Here is an 8,752-nt window from a genome sequence, read left to right as displayed (position 1 = left end):
GGACTGGTGACTAAGACAACAATAAAAATAGCAGTAGTGCAAAACCACCAGATAAATAAAAAGCTGATATTTTTACAATTGGAAAGTATTTTTGTTAGATTTCAGCACGTATAGTGGGACTTCACCTTTAGGATTCTTTAGCTGGCTTTAATTTCTTCCCTTTCTTATTTTATTGTGTTACATTCTTAATTAAACAAAAACTTGTAAATGTGGTTATAGAAAATTGCAAACTGGGTTATATAGTGTTGTTATAATTTAGAATGTGTTCTTCTATCGCTTCTCGGCCTTTTGGCTAAGATCAAGTGTAGAATGTGTTCTTCTGTTTAAAGGTGATACGTCCCCCCAAGTTTTATATATGTAGTATTTTTACTGTCTGTTTCTTGAAGCATGGAACAGAGCAAAACACTCAAGAGAAAAACATATGCAACTGATGTTCTAGGAAATGATGATTACTCTGCATACATTATAACCAAGCCTTCTCCCATCCCCAATTAACACAAGAAGATGGAGTTCAGAGCCTGTCTGATTTTCCATGATACTTCTCAATGAGAACATCTCATGGCACTCAGATACTAGTAAAATTCTGAGATGAACATAACTGTGGAAGAAGGAACAGGTAAGGTATTAAAGGATAGAACATTAAATTGGAAACATGTAAACTGTGTCTTCTTGACCCTGATATATTCTTGAAATAATAATAATTGGATACATATTTTTGTTGTTCTTTAGATAAAGAGATAAGACCTGATAGAGTGTTATATTTTTATTCTTTTCCTTGAGTATCCAAGAGACTCTGTTGCACAAGGACTGAAACTCTAACCTTAGAGAGATGCTTTTAGTTTGTAGATCAGCAATTACAAGAAGTATTTATATCCTTCACAGAGAAGTTATTAACTGTGGTATACAGGTGATTATTTGGGGAAAGTAAAGGTTTGAACTTATTTTTCTTCAAACATACAGATAGTAGTTATTACTTTGTATATATAACAAAAATTAAAGAAATAAAGACCATGAGTTAGAGAGAGAGAGAGAGAGAGAGAGAGAGAGAGCACAATGGAGTGTATATATAACAGGCTGGAGGGAGAAAGGTGAAGGGGAATTGATAATAATTTTACTTTAAATTCAAAACATAAGAATATTTAAAATTAACCCACACATTGTGGGAAATGCTTGGATTAGCATGATACCCTTATGCAGTTTTGACAGTGAACACCCTTCACCCATTAAGTGTTCAGCAAAAAGTCAAATTTAGGAACAATTACATTTTGAAGAATTGTCCAGTTATTTATTTTTCCTCTCATGAAAATCAATAACAAATTCTCTTTTAATACTATAAGAAATATAAAGCAGAATACGATTTTTTGTTTTGTTTTACTTAAACGTCCATTTTCCCAAACACAGCTAATCATTTTCTGTTTTCAATTTAGGAACATTTCAAGGACTTATTATTCTGCAGCATGCACTTTAGTCAATGGTGTTTTCTAAGTCCCTTGGGGAAAATCTGCCTCATCTACTTTTCCCCAGTTACTTTCAGTCCCTCCCTTAAATGCTCATTAAAACAGTCATTTGAGCCATTGCTGAAAGTCAAGTGGAAAAAAATCACTTCCTTTTTCCCCTCAGTGTCATGATCTTGGCTCAATTTTTAGTGATAAAACCTCAAGAGAAAAACATCAGCTTTCAAATTGGCTTGTAACAGGTGATGATACCTGGTTATTGCGGAAAATCTCTACATCAACATCTCATTTTGTTTTCTCTGAGCTCCTGCAAGAATGAGAAAGTCTCATATCCAATATATAACCTGCACTCTAAAATCTGTGTTAATTGTTCTTCTCATGACACAAAAGGTCTGAAGCAGAGGCACCCAGGGAAGAAAGCATTATGAGAACAGTCAGATTAGATTTGTGAAGATAATTAAGCTGAATTCTTTATGGCTCCTTCTTATTCTTAGCTTTGAAATATTTCTTGCTGTTGAGTCATTTGGGCTCCCTGTAGCATTGCTCTGGGGGAAAAAAAGAAAAAGATATCTATTAACCAAACAAACAAGAACAAAGCAATGGATCCAGTCCTAGTCTAACTATGTGAAAACCAATCGAGGTGCTTCAAAATTTAGTGTATTTGAGATGTGCTTTCTAAAGAAAGCATCCTGAGCATTTTCTTTTCTACAACCTTGTCTCCACAGGATGCTGTCAGGCTGTAATAGTCCCCACAGGACAGGTTACAGGTGGTTAAATTAGCTGTCTCCAGCATAGAATACTTAAAACACTTTTGGTGGCCCTCTAGTTATACCATGACCCCTGAGGAAAACATTTTGCCATTGACACAATTTGTTAGAGGTTTGTATTCTGCAGAGAGATGAGGTACCACGTTCCTCCTAAAAGTCTAGCTTCTGGTGAATGAAGAATACAGAGCCACAGGGTTTCTCTTCCTACTGTGACCTGCATGAAGTGGGCCTTTCACTTTATGGTGACTCAATTCTGCCAGTGGAGCTTTATGAGTGAACAGGCAAATTTTATTTCACAGCCTAGAGACTTTAGAAATTAGGCAGGACAAACTCTTCTCTCTGAATGCCATTTTTTTTTTTTACTTTTTTTTTTATTACGTATTTTCCTCAATTACATTTCCAATTTCTACCAGTAGGCTTTTAGAACATATGGGTATTAGAAAAATGCTGTCTTTTTAATCATAGCATGTTCCCAATCTAGAAGAGAATATTGGTATTAGCTTGGAAATTGTGCAAATTGTCTCTCTTGCTTCCCCATCACTTTCCTCACCCCTGTCAGTATTGTTCTTCAGTCAAGTTTAGTATGTGGAGTTCTGTAGAAAGGTCCAAATTTAGGATACACTTTGCTTGTCTCAAGTAGTGTTTTTTTGCCTCAAACAGTGTTCCCACTCAAGAAATTCTCAATAAATGCTCACTAATAAGAAAAATCATTTCAAATGCTATCCCCAGAGGAAGAAAATATCTAATAATAATAATATAAAAAGAAATGTAAAAAAAGAAGAAAAATCATATTAGAGAAACAAAGACATTCTTAGATTTGAAGTTGGAATAATACATGTCACATTTCCAACTTTATTTTGCAAATTAGAGAAGATTAATATGGGTACTTTAATGAAACATTTAATTTTAATTATATGTAGATGTGTGTCTGGGTGTAGGAATGATCTGGCATGCATTTAGTTCTGAATAAGTTATCAGATCCTATACAGTTGGAATCAAAGGAGGTTGTGAGCCACCAGACATAGGTGAGGTGCCAGGAACAAAACTCGGGTTCATTTCTGGAGTGGTATACACTATTAACGCACAAGCCGACTATTCAGTGACAGGGAGTACTTTTATATAATAGTAATGAAACTTATCATATGCTCTATTGTTTAGCTGAATTTGAAACTTTTCTAGAAAATTGATACATTCCCAATTATTTCTGAGATACATGATAAAATTTTGAAGGCCCAGAAGGAAAAATAAGACACACATCCTGTGGCATTGCGAACAGATATTGTTTGTTTCTGTTTCCCTCCCTAGAGATGAAAGAAGTGTGCTAGTTGAAAGAAATTAGGTATATGCAAAAACCTGAAACCAACCAACAACAACAAAAAAAAAAAGTGTGAGAAGGAAAGGAGAGCTATCTAGAATGTCCCCATTGAAGAGAAATGACTTACTACATATAAAAATTGTAAACAGGGATGTGTTGGCAGAAGGGAAAATGTAGTTAATATATACTCAATTAAAAATTTTTATTAAAATAAGCAATTATTAAGTGCTGCTTTCTGAGAATATAAATGGAGATATATGTTTGATTTCTCTGTTTGGTTATTGAGTACATGATCACACAAATGTACCATAATCTAAATTCTTTATATGTGTGGTTCTTTTCATTTTATTATGCTGTATTTTAACAGCTGTTTTTTAAGTATGTGAATATACCAAGCAAATTAGTATGTAGCGGTTTCATAGTCATTTACGAAGGAACATGCTCATTTGAATATATACAATTTCTTTTTTGTATTGAAATATTCTTGACAATGTTGGTTTTCCTTTTGTTTCAAAGTCATGCAGCTTAAATTTTTATTTGTATTTATTTATTTTTATTAGATACTTTCTTTATTTACATTTCAAATGTTATCCTCTTTCCTAGTTTCCCCTCTGAAAAACCCCTATCCCCTTCCCCTACCCCTGCTCACCAACCACCAACTCACAATTCCTGGCCCTGGAATTCCCCTACATTGGGGGATAGAACCTCCACAGGACCAAGGGTCTCTCCATCCACTGATGACCTACAAGGCCATCCTCTGCTATATGCAGCTGGAGCCATGAGTCACTCCATGTGTACTCTTTGGTTGGTGGTTTAGTCCCTGGGGCTCTAGTCCCAGGAAGCTCTGGGGGTATTGTTATGTTCATATTGTTGTTCTTTCTATGGGGCTGCTAACCCCTTCAGCTCTTGGGTCCTTTCTCTAGCTCCTCATTGTGCTCCCTGTGCTCAGTCCAATGGTTGGCTGAGGGCATCCACATCAGTATTTGTCAAGCACTGTAGAGATTCCCAGGAGACAGCTATATCTGGCTCCTGTCAGCAAGCACTTCTTAGCATCCACAGTAGTGTCTGGGTTTGGTGGTTGTATATGGGATGGATCCCCAGGTGGGGCAGTCTCTGAATGGTCATTCCTTCAGTCTCTGCTCCACAGTTTGTCTCTGTAACTCTTTCCATGGGTATTTTGATCCCCCTTCTAAGAAGGATCCAAGTATCCACAATTTGTTCTTCCTTCTTCAAGAGCTTCATGTGGTCTGTGAATTTTATCTTGGGTATTCTGAGATTCTGAGCTAATATCCACTTAACAGTGAGTGCATATACCATGTGTGTTCTTTTGTGATTGGGTTACCTCCCTCAGGATGATACTTTATACTTCCATCCATTTGTCAAAGAATTTCATGAAATGATTTTTTATAAATACCTGGGTAGTACTCCATTGTGTAAATGTACCACATTTTCTGTATCCATTCTTCTGTTGAGGGACATCTGGGTTCTTTCCAACTTCTGGCTATTATAAATAAGGCTGCTATGAACATAGTAGAGCATGTGTCCTTATTACATGTTGGAGCATCTTCTGGGTATATGCTCAGAAGTGTTATTTCTGGGTGCTCTGGTAGTACTATGTTCAATTTTTTGAGGAACTTCCAATCTGAATTCCAGAATAGTTGTACTAGCTTGCAATACCACCATTAATAGAGGAGTGTTCCTCTTTCTCTACATCCTCACAAGCATCTGCTATCACCTGAATATTTGATCTTAGACATTCTGACTGGTGTGAGGTAGAATCTCAGGGTTGTTTTGGTTTGCATTTCTCTGATGATTAAGGATGTTGAACATTTCTTTAGGTACTTCTCAGCCATTCGGTATTCCTCCGTTGAGAATTCTTTGGTTAGCTCTGTACCCCATTTTTAATAGGGTTACTTGGTTCTCCGGAGTCTAACTTCTTGAGTTCTTTTTATATATTGGATATTAGTCCTCTATTGGATTTAGGGTTGGTAAAGAGCTTTTCCCAATCTGTTAGTTGCCAGTTTTTCTTTTAATGTAAGATTTTCCATCTTTCATGTTACTTAAACTTATATCTTATGTCCCAATCTTTCTTGAAATATTTATGTAAAGAAACACAGGTTTCTAGATAGGTCTTGAAATTTCATTTTTGTTGTTGTTGTTGTTTACATTACTATTTGCCAAGACAGTTTAAGAGAGCCAGCAGACCTTAGACTAAACAGGATCCCTTCTCATTGGCCAGGACTTGTGTATCTTCTACATGTCTCTACATGTATTGGCCAGGACTTGTTTATCCTCTACATGTCTCTACATGTCCTCTACATGTGATTCAGTTATATCTCATTGAGGATCTGGAGGTCAATGCATGACTGGAAAATTAGAAGCTAAAATAAAAATACTATAAGCAATACTTGATAAAATGGAATAAAATAAAGCATGAGTTTATCAAGGATAGAGTAGGCAAGGCAAGTAGACTTTGTTCAGCAACTAACAAGAGCAGATGAAAGTGCCCTATTTATGTGTCAAGTATGACAGCCTTAAAATGCAAATGATGGAGTGGGAAGTTGGAAGAGATGAGATGCAAACTGGAAAAATCTCAGAAGATAAGTCGATGTTAATTTCTTCACACTAGCTAGGTTTTATATTTTATTTTTTGTTTCAGTTTGCAACTATCAAAATTTGGGATTTATTTAGCCACAAATATTGAATATAGATACCTCCAAGATTGTAGGAGATAAATGTATATGAAAGGAGGAGAGGAGGTAATTGTGATTGAAATTACTTTGGTCAGGAATGCTCTAAGAAGGAGAAGTCATAGGTTCCTATCTTCAGAAATTTGCTTGAACAAATAGCAAGTTTTCCTGCAATGCTGGGCAGACCCATGCCTCCTAATGGTACACTAGCCTGAAACAAGGCTTTATGCCAAAAAGAAGCTACACCAACAATACATTGTCTCTCTGCATAAAGGTTGCACTAGAGTGCACCCCATAAAAGATACAGAACATTGAGAGTACCCTATGTACATAACTTTGACTTTGCCTGCCGTTCATACAATCACCTTGACATCATCCAATGCTATGCATCCAGTCACATCCTGCTCAGTGCTACTATGTGGCTATAATTTTTCATCTCTAATTGGATGTGCCAAGAAGGATGAAAAGCACAGATGGAGGTGTAGCCCAAGTAATAGGTCATGACACGCTTCAGGTAGCTTGGAAAACCAGCTCCCTGGAAGCAGTGATACGGCTCTTATTGTATTTGCTGCCACTTCCTCAGTCAGAAATAGTCATATCTGAAGAGCTGTCAGGCATAGGGATGAGATGTAAAATGTTGTCCCACTTTATGGAAAAACCTTCAGGAACTTTCCCTTACAAATTATGCCCTAGCTACCGTGTAAATCTGTGACTTGTTACTATTTAGCATTTATGTCAAATGTATAATATTTATTATACTTAACCAGTTATGATCTGTACCATAATCCTTGATGTATTTCCACATACATTATTCAACAGGGTGAATTAACATTATTATATACTCCATCTGGATAGCAGCCAAACAGTGCAATATTTGTAGAAGTGACAGTGGGTTAGATAGTAATTGTTGTGTTCTAGGAATGATAGTAAATGTTTTAAAATATACTTTATGTCTTATTTCACATTATCAAATTCAAGCAGATGTTATTTTTCTCCCTTTGAAATGACATAAAGGACAAAATAATAACATACAAACCAAACATAATTACAGTTTTATCATTAAAAAATCTGAGCTTTCAGATTTATAATATTTGACCTTACCCTTCCATATTCCAGAATTTATGAGTTAATTGTAATTCCTGATTCTGTAATTTCTTATTTCTTTATTTATGTAGATAGCAATATCCAGGGAAAAATTGTGACATACACACAGCCACACTTACATGGTGAGAGTACTAAATATAAATAACACATATGTATATATACATATATATGTATATATACATATATATGTATATATACATACATATATATATGCATACTATATCTATACTATATCTATATATATATATATATATCTATATCTATATATATATATATATATATACTATATATATATATACTATCTATATATATATATATACTATATCTATATATCTATATATCTATATATAACTTTGTTTTGCTTTAAAGAGAAGAATTACTCCAAGTATCTGAAATACCAAATAGCATATTCAGCACTCTCTTCTAAGAAAAAGGCAATCAACTGAAATTTTGTCTCTTCAAATTGGCTTCTTAGCATCCTTCTCTTTAAGCACCATTCGGCGGCATTAATCATCTCTGCCTCCCTTTCAGCACATTTAGCCGAATAGCGCAAAGTCATGGAACTTCTTAGATGAAATAATTCTGTGCTTTAAAATTACTCATCATTTCTCCAAGCTTGCCAGAGAAATCATCACACTCATTCCTGCTCAGCTATTTTGTTGACAGAATCCTCCAGCAGCAATAATTGGCTTGATCGTCATATATTATATTCATCTCAGGTAGAAAGACTTATCCTCTCGTCCTTTCATTAGAAGAGTATCAAGAATAGGCTCATTTGCAGACAATTTTCTTTTCGCTCTCCAATGTCATTTCTAAAATGGAGCAAAATCTTGATTCAGTGGTGAACATTTACTTTTTGAAAATCCATATTGGACATGATTGCACCTTGGTTTACATGTAATACTGAATTCAAAACTAACTTAGCAGCCACCTCATTTGGAGAGAAGTAATTCGCTGTGCTTTCATGGTTCAAATTTGAACGTTGTATCTTATTTTCCAGGGTAAAAGCATGAATGCAGGCCTTCTTATTGAAAAGATGATAAGACTATTTAAGTTTTTGTGAGCAAAGTATAGTTATTAGGGGTTAAAAACAAAAGTTCTTCTTCCAGCTGAAAATTAACAACATAATCAAACTTCTAGTTGTTTTTCAAAATAAAAATTGACAGCATCATTCTTATTCTGTTAGCTGTAAGTGACTAGAGAAGGATTTGAAAAGAGTAGTCAACATAAAACATTGTAAGTGTTTTAGGATACTTCTGTCTTTTTAAGGTGATAAACGCAGTGTGAAAAATGAACTACATTCAATTATTTATTATAACTAATGTCAGCATCATCAGACCGAAAGAACACTTTCCTCTTGCCTTTCCCTAGTACTTACAAAAATTACCTCTTTGGATTCATCAACCCTATGCCTCAAAGGGT

The 8,752-nt window shown here is 35.1% G+C and overlaps 1 pseudogene; it reads left to right on the top strand.

Moving 5' to 3' along the window:
* The first annotated feature begins 272 nt into the window (after positions 1 to 272).
* Positions 273 to 444, top strand: LOC115031852 (annotated as a pseudogene).
* The last annotated feature ends 8,308 nt before the right edge of the window (positions 445 to 8,752 follow it).

The sequence above is a fragment of the Mus caroli genome, chromosome 8 (genome assembly GCF_900094665.2).
Source record: "Mus caroli chromosome 8, CAROLI_EIJ_v1.1, whole genome shotgun sequence".
Lineage (NCBI taxonomy): Eukaryota > Metazoa > Chordata > Mammalia > Rodentia > Muridae > Mus > Mus caroli.
Note: the sequence above shows the minus strand (reverse complement) of the source record. Positions and strands in the feature narration are given on the sequence as shown.